Source organism: Tribolium castaneum, chromosome 9 (genome assembly GCF_031307605.1).
Source record: "Tribolium castaneum strain GA2 chromosome 9, icTriCast1.1, whole genome shotgun sequence".
NCBI lineage: Eukaryota > Metazoa > Arthropoda > Insecta > Coleoptera > Tenebrionidae > Tribolium > Tribolium castaneum.
The window spans coordinates 919,147-935,273 of record NC_087402.1 but is presented as its reverse complement, the minus strand read 5'-3'; the positions used below and the strand labels follow the sequence as shown (position 1 = coordinate 935,273).

Below are 16,127 nucleotides of genomic sequence, written 5' to 3'. Positions count from 1 at the left end.
CAATTAGTCAAATTAATGACTCTGAACCCATTGTGAGTTAAAAATAGTACATCTCGTGCATAACATTTCCGTCTTATTGAGTAAAGCCATGTTCAGCGCTAAACACCTTTCTCTGGAAGTTTTGGTAATTTGTTAGGATTACCTACCGCAAATAATCCAAGATTTCCGTCTCCGATCCCTGGTATGATCATCAGTTGTTCATTAAGGCTGGCTTGTCTGCTTTTAGCTCACGTTCTCGCCGACCCATCCTTCAGTGCATGTCACTGCACGTAAGTTGAGGCCAGGATACGAGGGTTTGTTGCAAATCTCTCGACTAACAGTTTGAAAAAAATACTTGTTCTAATTGCCAAAGTTACATGAAATGATTAAAGTCGTTTCCTTTGTGAGTCGGCAATAAAATTACGGAAACATTTCATCGCGTTGAATAATTTGGGGAAGATATTGAAAAGATTTCCAACAATTCAGCACAAAAGCATGAGCTGTCGATATCCCACAAAGGCTTTCAAGAGCAGAAACTGTTTCACGCTCAGAACTCCGCTTTGTAACCATAATCTGATTAAACCAACAAAGTTTTTTATAGCCGCGCGTATCGGTTATGTTGGCGGCGAACAGCTACATGAAATGATTCTTTTAAAGTTAGGACGTGACAGAGACTTGATTTTGCGACAACACTCTAATAGTAACAAGCTTCAATGTTTTTCCTTGGCTGTGGAACGGAGTCGGAACGAATATCTCCTTATCGGCATTAATGGAAGCAGAATGTTCTCTCACAGGGAGTTAGTTTTAGGGACAATGCTTAATCGAGAGACGTCAAGAGGAGAAGATGAAGCAGCAAAGTTAACAAACTCATCGCTAAGGAGGTTGCTCTCGTATTTGTTACTAGGGGAGTGTGCCTTGTACCATTATAAAACGACGTACTACAAAGATATTGATTTGGAGAAAAGCAAATATTTTTCACTCGTTATGTTCCTTAACTATCGATTGGGTTAAATTTCTAATTTCATTTTGTTTCGTTTTCGTCCTTGACCGCTTAAAACAAATTACACAAATAAATATGCAATGAGAGAATAAAACAAGCTTTGGGCTGTGACCACTACAAAAGAAATTTTGTCAACACAAGTCTCACGCCTTTGGTACGTTATTGAATTAGTGAAACGGTCTAACGAAAATTAAACATTAGATAATTCATGACGAAAATTTCCTAACACGCAATTTTAAGGGCTTTTCTTAAAACTCGAAATATTTTTTTGTTAAAAATTAAAATATTTGACACCCATTTAATCTTAAACCCTACCTTCAAATACAATTTTTTTTTCATAGTTAATTTATTTTACATGTATAAGTGTTCCGGCATTTCAGCTTTTTAATTTCTTAATTTTTTACAGTTTTTCAGTTTTTTATGGTTTTACTATATTATCTTAATAATGTTCTTATTTTACAGTTCCATAGTTTTTCAATTATCACTCTGTCAGTCACTTAGATCTATAGAATTTTAATCTTACTATTATTTTATTTTAGCTTTTTAATCTCTTTTAGTGTAATGGTTTTTTACTCAGAATCTAATGTTTCAATTTATTAGTGTTTCTCTTTCCTAGTGCAGCAGTTTTTTTAGTTTTTTGTGTTTTTAGTTTCTCACCAGTAAAGTTCTTTTGCCAATGTTTAAATTTCAGTTCTGATTTTGACATAAAAAAAATATTTACGTAGAAGCGTATAAATTTTAATTAATTATGTGAAAGTCTTACTTTACTAGAATTCTTAGTTTCCGTGTAAATAAATTAAAAAAAGTACGTTTTTGTCAAAAAAATCAAAATTATTTCAAAAATTAAGCAGAATCGACCATTCTGAGGCGAAATCCCGTTCTGTGAAAAAGACCAGCCTGAAAACCAGTTCACTGGTGTCTCATTTGTCCCAGGAATGAGTCAAAGAGCAATAAAAATATAGGTTTATTCTCAGTATTTCAGATTTTTAGTTTCTTAATTTTTTACGGTATTTCACATTATTCTTTTCTCAAGTATTTCAGTTTTTTATGCTTTTATTATCTTATCTTAATTATGTTCTTATTTTGCAGTTCCATAGTTTTTCAATTATCACTCTTTCAGTCACTTAGATCTATAGAATTTTAATCTTACTATTATTTTATTTTAGCTTTTTAATCTCTTTTAGTGTAATGGTTTTTACTCAGAATCTAATGTTTCAATTTATTAGTGTTTCTCTTTCCAAGTGCTGCAGTTTTTTTAGTTTTTTGTGTTTTTAGTTTCTCACCATTAAAGTTCTTTTGCCAATGTTTAAATTTCAGTTCTGATTTTGACATAAAAAAAAATATTTACGTGGAAGCGTATAAATTTTAATTTATTAGTCTAGTTATTAATTTTAGTGTAATGGTTTTTTACTGAGAATCTAATGTTTCAATTTATTAGTATTTCTCTTTTCTAGTGCTGTAGTTTTTTTTGGTTTTTTGTGATCTTAGTTTCTCAACATTAAAGTTTTTTTGTCAGTGTTTGAACAATTTCAGTTCTGATTTTGAAATAAAAAAAATATTTACGTAGAAGCGTGTAAATTTTAATTAGTTGTGTGAAAGTCTTACTTTACTAGAATTCTTAGTTTGCGTGTAAATAAATTAAAAAATGTACGTTTTTGTCAAAAAAATTAAAATCATTTCAAAAATTAAGCAGAATCGACCATTCTAAGGCGAAATCCCGTTCTGTGAGAAAGACTAGCCTGAAAACCAGTTCAGTGGTGTCTCATTTGTCTAAGAAATGAGTTATTGACTAATAAAAATATAAGTTTATTCTCAGTATTTCATCTTTTTAGTTTCTTTTCATATATTTCCTAATTTTTTCAGTTTTTCGTTGTTTCACTGTCTTATAATTTTAGTTTTCTAATTTCTTAATATTTTTATATTGTAGTTCTGTAGTTTATCGCTCTTTCAGCCTCAAGGAATTTTTTATATGTTTGTTGCAGAATTTATTGCAATAAAAATTATGTTTTTATTTTTATTTTTCGTGGCACCTATTTATCTTGAAATAAGCTAATAATAAAAACTTATCCTTCCAGTTTGAAAAGCTAATTTTTAACATAACTCAAAAAAAAACAGTAGCTATTTTCATAAACTGTAGATAAATAGAGAAACTTTGCGACCGAAGCTGAAGAGATTAACTCAAATAATAATAAACTTCGAGCTGCGGGATCTAGCAAGCTAAAAAGTTTTGCAATATCTTTGACGTGTGCCACTAAATCAATCATTAAGAGACAAGTTATCAAAAACCAGTGCTACAGTTGTACAAATTTTTCCAAAGAAAGGACAAATCAAAAAATAAAATAAAATCAGCGACAAAATGCAGTGTTTATTCCTCCAAGTTTACGAGTTTCTTCTGTTCGCAGATAAGAAGACTGCAGTCCCCGAGGAGACGTATTCAGAGAGGGTGTAGCTTATTTGTTGTAATATCTGCCGCAATTCCGGCCTTCACAACTTCTTACGTTAATTAAATCTTAACCTCACAAGTTGCAGAGTTGTGTAGTTGTGGTGACAGTCGTCAAACGTTTGCTAAATTGTAACGAGTTTAAACTCGTCTGTTTCATACACATAAATGCGTAAGGACGTCTATTTCGCATATCATTCGTGACAGACGTTCGCTCGCATCCTTATTACAATGGAATATATGGTGTGTCAAGTTGAGACGCTTTTGTGGCCTCCCTCACACGCTTGCTTCCAACTGATGTGTCTAATTCAGGCTCGGCTTTTTACCGAATTCATTCACTCAGACGGCTCTTTAATTACGATTTGCCATTGTTTTTCTAAACAAGACTGCGTCTGCCACGAATTTCATTTAAATATTTCATTTTTAGTTAAGTGCAATTATGGTGGAGGCGCCGGGCGAAAAATTGTACTTGTAAAAATTGGGTCTGTTGGTGAAGCTAATTCGTTTTCGATCGCAATATTAATTAGAGTAATTAGGAAGGGCTTCCAGCGCGAGTGTTGGCATCCTGTCCGTGTATCCTTTAATGATCTGTAGTAATCAGGCTGAGGGCGTATAAGCTGGACCTTTTCAGGGGCCATCGGTGGTGCATATTGATGTTGATTAGCGTTGAAGGGTTAGTGAGGAAGGCGTGTGGCATTTCGCAGCTACAGAGGCTTTTGTGCGAGGTATTGGTGGCTCAGGGGGCGGGTTATTGCTTATTCCGGTCTCAACGCAGCTCTTCCAGGAGACCTAATGAACTGCAGGCCACCCGGCTGGGAGGACTAATGTATGCATCATGCACTGGGTTTAGCTCAACCGAACGATTGCCTTATTGAAAAAGTTTGCAATAATCTAGCAAAAAAATTTCCTCTATCCTCAACACCACTGCTAATTATTCATTAATAAAAATTGTGAAAAACAGAAATTAGGTATTAAAGTCTGGTAATTAAAGATAATTTTTTAGGAATTTCTACTGCAGGAAAAATCAAAACATGGAGTATTATCCGTTCACGATTGTTTTAAATTCTCAGCAGGCGTAGATATGTTTTTTTAGGTTGGCCTCAGGTCTTGTCAGATACTGTCTTTATGACGTTGTCTTGTCAAAAATTCGCTGTTTTGTCAGTTTTACTGCTTATTAATTTAAAATGTCGAAAATAATTTCTGTTGATAAAAAAGTGTGTATTAAAAGATGCTTTGAAGGATGCAAAAAAGACAGACCCGACTTTTTTACCTAATAATAATGAGTAGAATAACAATAAAAACGTATTTCATTATTTATTTAAAAAACGAAGCAAACTGACAACAGTCCTTGGTTGTCATCAATTATAACCCAAAATAAATTTCTTATGACAACTCACAGTACTGCCAAATAAAATGTCAGATTTTCATAGATAGTCCGAATTTAAAACAATCGTGAACGGTGTATATTTTCACATGGATAACAACCAGCTGTTAAGTTGTTAGGTTGATACGCCGTGCCTAGTTTTTTTAGTGTACCGATTGGCAGTACTAATTCACTGTCAAATTTTGACATTTGACACAAGTAAGGAAAATCGTAATTTCAAACAGAAATTTCAACAAAAATGTTGATGGAAAACAGGCAATTATAAAATGCCACGCAAAAATTGAGCAATTGAGGCGCTTCGAAGAGTACATTGGAGACAACAGTAAAAAATGTTTTCTCGGTAATTTTTTATTTTTTTTTGTACCTACCATATCTGTCCTTTATCTAACTCCTGCTAAACGTTTTTTACCTACCAGTGCTCAAAATTTTAAGTTCGAAAAATTTTAACGCAATTCCATGAACGGGGAAACTTCTCTCTCTCCACGCGCAATAGAAATTTTTATTAAAACAAAGTATTAGTCTTAATACCCTGTTTTTATAGTTTCATAACTTCACAGATTTAATTTAAGTGAATTATTAACAGATTTTAAAAACTTTCAGAGCTTCTAACCTATATTTGTAGACACTGTCAATTCTGACAAATTTCTCACTAGAAATTACTAGAAACAAATAGCGCTCGTTTAAAGACCGAATTACACAGACCAAATATAAAGAACTTACATAAGCAACAATAATCTAGTAAATTTTACTACTTCAAGTGTGAAAAAAAATTACACATTTGTGGAAAAAGCGACTAAAAACTGCTAAGTACGAGTAGTTACGCTTTCACAAACAAGAGCTCGTCCTTGGCGTGATTTTTACAATTAGGAAAGTTTGAACGGGCCGCCTAACCTTTACTTTAATCATAAATTTGAAACTTTTCGGTTACCTTGCGACGAGTCGAGAAGGCGGTAAGACACTTTTAATGCATACCAAACAGTCTCCGGCTGCAAATATCCTGCTGATTTTCATGTTAACATAAGGAAAGGCTCTTTATCCTCTTGCCCGTCTCACACACATATGTGGGAATCAAAAACGTCTGAATATGATTACAGCCGCGCTTTTCGCACTATCCGCAAACACAGATACAAATTGAATTTGCGTGCGGTTCTTTGGGATTTTACATTTTCAAAGTGTAATTTCAATCCGATCTATTGAAACGAAGATTAAGGATAAGCCGTTACAAAAACACACAATGATGTATCAAAGAGAGGCAAGTTTACATATGGCATTTGACAGTTGGACGGCCTGAAGCTAATCCCTTTATTGAGGACGACAGTTTTAAAAGCTGCCATCACGGAATTGGCGGCTTCATCTTTTATTTATGTTTTTAAAGGCGATCTGGATCCAACTTTTCGCTGTTTTTAATTTCAAATGTACGCATTATTTTAAGCCCGCATTTTAAAGGCAAATTTACGACCCCGATAATGGGCAAAAATATTTCTGCGTTTGTTGCCGGTTTAATTAACCAAACTGTACGTGTGTGAACGTCTTAACTCAATTGAATTTGGTTAAAGTCTCACGTTTCTAAAATAAACATGCATGTCTGCGAATAGTTAATGTGATTGAACCGAATTCTTCGTCTTTTTACCTTTGATATATCGAACATCAAAGCAGGTTTACAAACTCAATCAAAAAATGTAACAGGAGCGCATTCTTTATCTATTTTTTTTTAACACAAAATTGTTCTATTTTTCTTTTCTTCTCAGTGGGTTTGTTATTTTGCAAATTAGCAAAAAACTACGGATGAAGTAAAAACAGCGCTAAAACCAATCTGACCTATTTTAAGCCGTAAGTGCAGCTCTTGTTCATAAAGTATAATTTGTAATTCAACAAAGAGAATAATAAATAGGGTTTTATTAAAGCAACGAAACTTGACATGACTGAAAAATGTTAAAAGGCAACGTGTGAAAAAAATAATGATGGGTAATAAAACCTATTAAATATTTTTAAAGAGAGCAAGGCAGAAGTGTTGTTAGTTGAAGCTCGTTTTGTTTGGTTTTGCTCTAAATAAGATTCTTTCAGTAATAGCAAGAATCGGCGTTTGAAAATTGAAATTTTTTTTGCGAGATATAGCCTTAAGTCCTACGCCATTTTGTAGAGCTTTTTATTCCGGTTGTCCTCGATTTTTCCGTTTTTCGATAACTCTAATAGTTTGGCCGTAATTGGCGGTTGAAAATTGGAAAAAAGCCAAAATGGAAACCTTTTTTTGCGTTTTTCTCGGAAACTGTAAGACTTAGAGCAACGAACAAAAAACCATCTGATAGCGCTTAATTTTCTCTATTTTTTCGATTAAACCCGGAGCCGCTCCGGGCAACGGTTCCGGCTACAGAGGCGATCAAAGTTTTTCACTAAAAAAATTCATAAAAAAAAAACTAAAAGTTGTAGGGCACTGCGGTTTGTTACATTGAATTCTACGGCTCATTTTACATATTATATCAATTTTTCACAAGAATTAAAAATTTAAAATTTTTTGCTTAAAATTTCCTGAGGAACTAGACTTACTTACCTTCAAGAAGGTGAAAAATTTTTTTTTTTTAAACTCGTTCTAGAGTACTTTTATGGACTTTTATATGCCTTTACATCCCTCTAGAGTTGTTAAAAGTCCACAAAAAGTCCATATATTCGATTTTTTGATATTTGATTTTTTCAATTTTCGTCGCAATTTTTGTCGATTTTAGGTACCCGGAACATTTGTCGAGCAATAGCTCCGGAACTATCAGAGATAACCCCATGAAGTGTATTATCGTTGGAAAGCCCTTTCGATTATCAATTTTTTTCAAAAAAAAATATTGTTCTCCGACTTATAGTTTTCAAGCAAATTGCTGATAAATGCAAAAATTGGTAAAATTTTAAAAAATTCATAACTAAAAAACTATTCGGAATTTGGTAATTTTCTCGATGCCAATCGATTCCCCGGATCATTTTGCATAGATATGGATCAAAATAGTTCCACTTTTTAGAATAGTTAGCCGTAAATGAGAAAATAAAACCACCAAACAAAAAATAAGCGAAGGTAACAGGTATTTTCTTTAATAGAAAAGTTTCTTACATCTCAGCATCCCACTCCTAGTTCTATTCGTAAATTAATTTTTTTCTTAAAAAGAACATTACTTATTTTAATTTGTTTTCATAGAAAAAATACGTTATATTACTCATATTAATTAAAATAATTTTTTTTATACGCTTAATTGGCGCAGTCGGTAGGAGTAATAAAAAAATCGTACAAAATGTGAAAAAAAATTCAATGGTTAGACATGATGTTCTTTAAACGAAACATAATACGTAAAACAAGAATGTGTCCTTTTTGTGAAGATGCAGCTCGTCGATGGCTAATTGATATTCGCGAGACGGGCAGTGGAATTATCGTTAAAAGCTGCTCGCATAGCATGTTCGTAACTCCAGCACTATAATTTAAGCTTAGCTTAGTTAAGCCCGAATGACCAGAGTCGGCGGCTTCTTTATTGTTGAATTTGACCTCCGACCGCAACTGCTGAGCTCGCCGGCGAGACCCACAGTTCTGCCTAAATCTCTTGCAAAACACGGGATTAAGCCTGTTTCACTTCACCGTTCATCTGAAATATGGCTCCGGTTAATGCTCCATGTTCGAGCTGGCTCTTTGCTAATTAAAATCGGCCATGAGCGCTACAATTATATTGCAAAAAAATAGCGCAACTTGGCGAAACAATTCTTATGCTTTTTTTAAATTAGTGATTAATGGGATTATTAATGGGCTTCAAGTGGAGATTTGGGAAAAAATGGATTACATAGTTAAATATTTCAGAAACCAATCGGTTCTCGCGAATAAACCAATTCGTATTTTTAATGGAGCACGGGAAAGTCTTTAATCTTATTACAATTACAGCGTTTTATTTCCTGTGAGAGATGAAGCGATGATAGTTTGATTTTCCTCGGAGTCGGCAGATAATGGCACGAGTAATTTACACTGAATTCGGAATTTTCCATAAATTTTTATAGGACTTAAGAATACGAAATATTCTCTTATCATAATGGTAGTGATTCAAAATCGGCCATTTTGCCCATACAACATTGTTAGAGTAAGTTTCAATTTTTTTTACTTTTGTGATAAGGTAAGACAAAATTAAAATTTTTTGCAAAAAAATTCAAAATATTAAATCTCGTGAAAAGTTGGTATTTTACAGAAAATGAGCCGCTGAATTCACTGGAACAAACCGTTTAGCTCTACGGCTTTTAGTTTTTGAATTATGAATTTTTTTGTTGGATAAAATTTTCCACTATGACAAATGGCTACCCTAAATTTAGGCAAAAAATTTTAAATTTTTAATTCTTTTGAAAAGTTGATATAATATGTAAAATGAGCCGTAGAATTCAACCGAACAAACCGCATTGCTCTACGACTTTTAGTTTTTTTTTTTATGATTTTTTTTAGTGAAAAACTTTGATCGCCTCTGTAGCCGGAACCGTTGCCCGGAGCGGCTCCGGGTTTAATCGAAAAAATAGAGAAAGTTAAGCGCTATCAGATGGTTTTTTGTTCGTTGCTCTAAGTCTTACAGTTTCCGAGAAAAACGCAAAAAAAGGTTTCCATTTTCACTTTTTTTTCAATTTTCAATCGCTAATTACGGCGAAACTATTAGAGTTATCGAGAAACGGAAAAATGGAAGACAACCGGAATAAAAAACTCTACAAAATGGCATAGGACTCAAGGCGATATCTCGCAAAAAATTTTTCAATTTTCAAACGCCGATTACGGCCAAACTAAAAGAGCTAGGAGAAAACGCTTTTTTAGATCGGAAAGAGCACATCAAAATCTATAAGATAGAATCGGTTCTATTTGATTTTGAGGCACTTTAAAAAATGACCGATTTTAAGGGGGGGGGGTGTTAACTTTTTTTATTTTTTTTTATTTTTTCATTTACGGCTAAGCTATTCTAAAAAGTGGAACTATTTTGATCCATATCTATGAAAAATGATCCGGGGAATCGATTGGCGTCGAGAAAATTACTAAATTCCGAATAGTTTTTTAGTTATGAATTTTTTAAAATTTCACCAATTTTTGCATTTATCAGCAATTTGCTCGAAAACTATAAGTCGGAGAACAATAATCGTTTTTGAAAAAAATAGATAATCTAAAGAGCTTTCCAACAATAATACACTTCATGGGGTTATCTCTGATAGCTCCAGAGCTATTGCTCAACAAATGTTCCGGGTACTCAAAATCGACAAAAATTGCGACGAAAATTGAAAAAATCAATTATCAAAAAATCGAATATATGAACTTTTTGTGAACTTTTAACAACTCTAGAAGGATGTAAAGGCATATAAAAGTCCATAAAAGTATACTAGAACGAGTTTAAAAAAAATTGTAAAGTGTATTACTCAGGAAATTTTAAGTAAAAAAAATCAAAATTTTAAATCTCGTGAAAAGTTGGTATTATACAGAAAATGAGCCGCTGAATTCACTGGAACAAACCGTTTTGCTCTACGGCTTTTAGTTTTTGAATTATGAATTTTTTTTGTTGAATAAAATTTTCCACTATAGATATTGCCTAACTTAATTTTTAGCAAAAAACTTTAAAAGTTTAGGTCTCGTTAAAAGTTGGTTTAGTACAGAAAATGAGTCGCTGAATTCAATGGAACAAACCGCATTGCTCTACGACTTTTAGTTTTTGAGTTATAAATTTTTTTGTTGGATAAAATTTTCCACTATGACAAATGGCTACCTAATTTTATGCAAAAAATTTTAAATTTCTCGTGAAAAATTGATATAATATGTAAAATGAGCCGTAGAATTCAATGGAACAAACCGCAATGCTCTACGACTTTTAATTTTTGAGTTATGAATTTTTTTGTTGAATAAAATTTTATACCATAATAATAAAGCTTAACTTTTTTTTAATTTTTATTATTTTCTCAATTACCGCTAAACTATCTGAATAAGTTGAAATATTTTTATCTTTCCCTATGTAAAATGATCCAGGGAATCGATTGGCGTCGAGAAAATTGCCAAATTCCCAACAGTTTTTTAATTATGAATTTTTTAAAATTTTACCAATTTTTACTTTTATTTGCAATTTTCTCGAAAACTATTAGTCGGAGAACATTGATCTTTTTTGAAAAAAATAGATAATGAAAAGAGCTTTCCAACGATAATACTTCATAGAGTCATCTCTAATATTTCCGGAGTTATTTCTAAATTTTTCACCAGGAAGGTTGACTGTCGTGCTGAATTTACAACGTTCAAATACCAGCAAATAGCACAATATTACACGAAATGAAATGCGAAATCATATGAAACAGAAAGTGGAATATGGTTGCAGGTTGTAAAGTTTATAAAGGCAATAAGAAAACAACAAATCCTGAAATACCGTCTGAACGAAAATAGAACTTTATGAAAAAGTGTGAGCATAAAGCTAGAAATTCCCGAACCAAAGCGAGGAATATATCGCTTATTTTTAACGCAACGAAATTATCGAAGAGAGAACCGTGTGTATTGATTTGTATCGGCATTGTCTCTGATATGAATAAAAGGGGCTAAGAGCAAAAAATCCTTCGACATCTATAAATTCTTTATCGGAAATGCTAACTCACCCGCGCTGTAAAAATCCCGGCCTGAAAATGTGTCACGTAAATAATAGCGGTTTCAGACGCCGCTGCAGATTATTTACAGCCAGCGATTCCAAATACATAAGAGAATCTCCACAGACCATAAGCAAACAATCGAATTTATATTATTGTCAAAAACAGAAAACCACCACTTATCCTAGCCGCTTTTTTCCCTTTTCTTTCTTCTGTCATATGCAATAACAACGTTCATCTTTATTAATGGCTGGCTGGACTTAATTAGGATACACTTGGTGCCCTCTCTCTCCTAAATTGTTTATTTACACTTCTTTCAGCTGAAGCGAAATATACAATGACGAGGAGCAGATGCTGCTGCTTTGTTTGACTGTTTAATTAAGTGGCAAGTTTAACTCGGGTCTGCAGGTTTTTAGAGCGACGTTTTAATCGGACCGATGCATATGTGTCTGCTTTTTCCGCTCGGCTGTCACACTTACTTACGGGCTAATTTTCTCAGTGTTTAACTAATTAAAGGAGGCGCACATTTTGGCGATAATTTGTATGTTGTTTGCAGGTGACATTAATCTAAATATGTTGGATAAAAAGCTGATTTTGTGCTGACGGGTTCATGGTTTTATTACTTTTAAATTATGGGTCACGCATGCACGGTGACATTGCCGGAAACACACACTTTATTGATTTGTTTGATGCAACAAAATGATACAAATGTCTTCATTTTTAAGAAACGATTTAGGCAAATAAATTAAGCAATTGAAAAAAAAAATTATGTGTTCATCAGTGAAATAATGACCAACATTTTTTGAGTATTTTCATAACTTATTAATTATTGGAGACCGAATTATTATGAAACAATGATTTTATTTAAAAAACATTTCTTTATACAGCGTGCTCAAAAACTGGCGCACCAACTCAATGGTGTGTGGTAGAGAACTGGTTACATATAAAGGTAAAAATAGTAAAAAAATTCTTTGTATTAAAGTTATTGATAAATAACGGATTTTAGATAAATGATATGTGGCAACGTTGTCTAACAGTCATGATCGCAATAGAATTTGATCAACAATAAAAATAAATTATTTTTGAAACGGTTTCCTAGGAAATAATTCCCAGTGTTGGCACATCTACACATTGTGATTTTTTGATGAATTTTAATGTTTTAAATTAAAGAAACTGCTAAAGTCTGATCGAAAATTTAAGAATAATTATTCATCGTTTTGTTAGGGAACGATTACCTTGTGTGAAGCATAAAAACATTAAAAAATAATGAAAACTAAAAAAGTTAACACAATAAGTTTGTAGCTTTAGATTTTTTAAAATATGACTTTAGGAATTTTTTCAACATTTTTTCCGTAATCTACACTTGCTTCTCAATAACGTACCACTGAGTTGGTGCGCCAGCTTTTGAGCACCCTGTATAAAATTTTGAGAATTCAAAAACGGTGCGACCTTGAAAATTATTTACTATTCCACTAGAGTACCTTTAAAAATTAACGATTTAAAAACTGAAAAAGTAACTGAAAAGCTAAAAAATTACGAGAAACTGAAAAAAGTACAGAACAGAAATGAGACACCAGTGAACTGGTTTAAGGACCGGTCTTTCTCACAGAACGGTATTTCGCCTTAGATGCGAATAAAATGTTCGATTCTGCATAGTTTTTAAAATAATTTGACGTTTTTTGTCAAACACATTTTTTGTTAAAAGTTTATTACACTAGGATACAAAAACCAAAAAACGACAAAAATTTAAAACCTCTTATATAACGGGCATAAAATAAAAAGCAAATGAAAATGTATGAATGCCATTTGTGCTTTAAACCAGAAACAAGACTAAAACCGTCTCGAAACGTATCTCCGTTCCTTGAGGGAAATTTGAAATAAAAATGCCAGTCAGCGAGTTAAAATTAAATGAATTTGTGGCTGCGTGACAATGAAACCGGAGTGGCTGTTGTAAAATAAATACATTGCATTAAGTCGGGTATGCAGCCATATTACAGGCATCTGGATGCAGGCCCTCGTTTTCCCACGCTTTGCTCGTTCTTTCCGGGCCGTCGTTATTCATTGTTATACTCCGGCGATGATAGGAGCCCGGAGTTTGGTCCACTTAAGTGCGATAACTCCAGCGCCACCATCAAAAGAAATTAAGGAATTGGAAGAACTTAGTCCTAGAAAAGCAAATTTTCAGCGAGATATGTAATTGTGGTCATAACTCTAATTAATGTGTTTTAATAATGATAAAAATTTTCATTTGCACGTTGGATGGTATTTTATTGTGATAATAATTTTCTCTCGTGTATCCTTTTCCTGTGTCATTTGTTTTATTTATTGTCCTTCGCCGAAACCGGCAGACAGTGTGCTTTCTTTTATTTATTATTTGATATTATGTGGATAGCATGAATTGGCGACTTTTGTGACATAAACTTGGAAAGTTTTTCTTCATTGAGACAATTCCCATCTAGAGCACGACGTAACAAATGATATACACGCGCGGGAAACTTAAATGAAATTAGAAGAAATAACTTTTATGTGTTCGATAAGCCCGTAAAGTACGCATACAACTACAAACTTAGAAAACAGCAAAAAGTGTTAAAAATTAAATAAATCAAAATGTAATAACAAAAAAAAATTATGAGAAATTAAAAAACTATTAAAATTAATTTTTATTTAAAGAAGAATTTTGTGCCAGATCATTATAATAAATTGGGCTTTTTCTGTAGAATTAGTCCCAGGTATAACATAATAGAAAAATTTGCCAGAAAAATAATTCATTTAAAAAATTTCACAAAGTAATTATACACCGTTCACGATTGTTTTAAATTCGGACTATTTATGAAAATCTGACATTTTATTTGGCAGTACTGTGAGCTGTCATAAGAAATTTATTTTGGGTTATAATTGATGACAACCAAGGACTGTTGTCAGTTTGCTTCGTTTTTTAAATAAATAATTAAATACGCTTTTATTGTTATTCTACTCATTATTATTAGGTAAAAAAGTCGGGTCTGTCTTTTCTGCATCCTTCAAAGCATCTTTTGATACACACTTTCTTATCAACAGAAATTCTTTTCGACATTTTAAGTTAATAAGCAGTAGAACTGACAACACAGCGAATTTTTGACAAGACAACGTCATAAAGACAGTACTTGACAGGACCTAAGGCCAACCTAACAAAAATATATCTACGCCTGCTGAGAATTTAAAACAATCGTGAACGGATAATACAATTAAATTCATTTATTACAAGAGATTTTTTCCAAACAAGCCGAAAGTTTAGCGTAATTCTAAGTAGCTTAGCTCATTCTTGAAGTAAAATATCTCCATAAATTTCCGTGAAAAAAAGTTAAATAAATTACGTTCTTTCATTAAGTGTTTGAACCAGAGCCTTCTTGAAACAAGATAAAAAAATCACCAAACTAGAAGTAAATTATTTCACACATAAAGTGCACATATAACATGAGAAATAAGTTAAACAGTTCAAAATGATGTGTCACAATATTCTATAAAAAAAATTCTATAAGAATTTTTTTTGAATAAATAATAATAGAAAAAAAAATTAAATTCGTTCACAGCACACCATTTTGAACCCCCAATAATTTTTAAATTAAAAAAACTGCTGAGATCTGATATTAAATTTAAGAATAATTATTCATCGTTTTATTAGGGACAATTACTTAGTGCGAAACATAAAAACATTAGAAAATAATAAAAATTGAGGAAGTTAGCAAAATAAGTTTGTTGTTCCAGATTTTTTAAAATATAACATTAGGAATTTTTTCAAGGTTTTTCCCGTAAACGAACAGATAATTAAAATTTTAAAAGAACTTAAACTAACTGACAATTATTGAGCTGTTTATTATTTTTCTGTTGCAAAAAACGTAACAAATTCGCTTGCATTTTGCGTCAACTGTTTGTCAATTATTTGGCAATTGAACTATTTACTTAACGCCAATGTGCATGGTTTCGCGTAAACATACGCCCTTCGGCAACAATCCAAAACAATATTATTTCGACCCAGTTCAGTTTGCATTTAAACAAACGCCATAGCAGCAGTGGTGAGAAAGACAGTTGCTCTTGGCCGCCGTAAGCTAAGTTTTGCCTAAGACTAACAGTTTGAATTGGTATCCCAGGTGAGTCGTATAGTCTGGCTTGGTTTTAACAGAGCAGAATTCAACGACCACAGAAATGTCGTGGTCTCGATTTATTGCATAATTAAATTGGCGCACACTTCATTAATATCCATTATGAGGCTATAACTCTGTTTACGACGATTGTTAAAATTAGGGCCGGACGAGATTGCTCCCTGATTCAACAAATCTTACGCAAGCAGTGAAATTCTAACACAAAAAAATGCTAATTGTATTTCTTTCCTAGTCTATTTTTTTAACAAACTGTTAAAAAGTTCAAACAGTTTCAATTTCAGTGTCTTAATAATAACAGTTTCGGGATAACGTTACGTGTATTAAGTTAAACGTCACTACAAAGTTTAATATGCACGTGCAGAGCTGGGATATGCAGTTGGAATTTATTCCTTGTTAAATTAATACTGTTGTTAGGAACTCAGGTTATGAGCAGTCAGCTTCTACCGAATTACGTTAGTTTGTCTAAACTCACACTGATTCAAAATTTTCATCTTAAATTAGCGGGCGTTTAAATTTTTCTAACGTTGACGAATTCTCGCCCAGAAGCCCTTTTCTTTTGTGGCGTTAAATGTGAAGGGCCTGAGTGTG

General features: G+C 32.7%; 1 long non-coding RNA gene across 1 annotated transcript; it reads left to right on the top strand.

Moving 5' to 3' along the window:
- Window positions 1-3,186: 3,186 nt before the first annotated feature.
- On the top strand, window positions 3,187-4,393 carry LOC135267142 (uncharacterized). The gene is made up of 3 exons (XR_010335461.1): window positions 3,187-3,901; window positions 3,956-4,144; window positions 4,204-4,393. It is a non-coding gene; the product is annotated as an uncharacterized LOC135267142 (long non-coding RNA).
- Window positions 4,394-16,127: the final 11,734 nt, after the last annotated feature.